Source organism: Bison bison, unplaced genomic scaffold (assembly GCF_000754665.1).
Source record: "Bison bison bison isolate TAMUID 2011002044 unplaced genomic scaffold, Bison_UMD1.0 scf7180017851654, whole genome shotgun sequence".
In the NCBI taxonomy this organism is placed as follows: domain Eukaryota; kingdom Metazoa; phylum Chordata; class Mammalia; order Artiodactyla; family Bovidae; genus Bison; species Bison bison.
The window spans coordinates 2,379-3,629 of record NW_011482227.1 but is presented as its reverse complement, the minus strand read 5'-3'; the positions used below and the strand labels follow the sequence as shown (position 1 = coordinate 3,629).

General features: G+C 48.3%; 1 protein-coding gene across 1 annotated transcript in view; it reads right to left on the bottom strand.

Moving 5' to 3' along the window:
* The window catches only part of ASMT (acetylserotonin O-methyltransferase), a 23,084-nt gene extending 22,108 nt beyond the window's left edge, over window positions 1-976 (bottom strand). Inside the window, exon 1 of the mRNA XM_010851235.1 lies at window positions 794-976. The gene's annotated coding sequence lies outside the window, so the exon portion shown is untranslated. The remainder of the gene's footprint in view (window positions 1-793) is intronic.
* Between the last annotated feature and the right edge of the window lie 275 nt (window positions 977-1,251).

Genomic DNA, 1,251 nt, shown 5'->3' with positions numbered 1-1,251 from the left:
TTATGGTCACCCTGTTCCACCACTTGTGTTGACAATAAAGCTTTATTGGAACCTTGTTCCAGCATCTGTCTGGCTAATAAAGCTTTATTGGTACCATGTTCTACCACCTGCCTGGCCCATAAAGCTTTACTGGAACCCTGTTCCACAACCTGTTTGGTCAATAAAGCTTTATGGTCACCCTGTTCCACCACTTGTGTTGACAATAAAGCTTTATTGGAACCTTGTTCCAGCATCTGTCTGGCTAATAAAGCTTTATTGGTACCATGTTCTACCACCTGCCTGGCCCATAAAGCTTTACTGGAACCCTGTTCCACAACCTGTTTGGTCAATAAAGCTTTATGGTCACCCTGTTCCACCACCTGTGTTGGCAATAAAGCTTTATTGGAACCTTGTTCCAGCATCTGTTTGGTCAATAAAGCTTTATTGGAACCTTGTTCCACCACCTGTCTGGCTAATAAAGCTTTATTGGTACCATGTTCTACCCCCTGCCTGGCCCATAAAGCTTTACTGGAACCCTGTTCCACCACCTGTTTGATCAATAAAGCTTTATTGGATCTTTGTTCCACCACCTGTCTGGCCAATAAAGTTTTATTAGGATCAGCCCCGCCCACTGTCTGTCTCCAGCAGCTCTGATGCTCCAAAGGCACAGATGAGTGTCATCTGCAGAGACCTCGTGGCCGGCCTTCCAGGCTGAGAAGACTTACTCTGTGGCTCTTTCCAGAAAAATAAAACAGAAAACTGTGCTGAGAGTGCACCTTTAAAACGCCTTCTTCCAAACAGCCAGGGTGCTTACCTTTTCCTCCCCTCACGTCGGCTTGCAGCAGCTTCAGGGACACACAGGTGTTCAGCAGCAGCTCTGTCCCCTGGGGGCTGGAGCCCAGACGTGAAGACACTGCTGCTGAGTCCAGGGGCTCCAGGGCCTCTGCCAGGAGCTCAAACACCCCCAGCTCACAGGCAGCAAAGAGAACCTCGGGGCAATGAAGACAGAGTCAGCTTTAGTTCTCCGAGGACTCACACTCTTCAGGAGGGTGAGTCAGACAGAGAAGGGAAAATATCATCCGACATCCCTTACATGTGGGATCTGTAAAGAAATGACACAACCCAACTTACAGAATAGAAAGACTCACAGACTTAGAAAATGAACTTATGGTTGGTGGCAGAAAGGATGGTCAGGGAGTCTGGGATGGACATGGACACACTGCTGTGTTTAACATGGAGAACCAGCAGGACCTGCTGGACAGCACAGGGAAC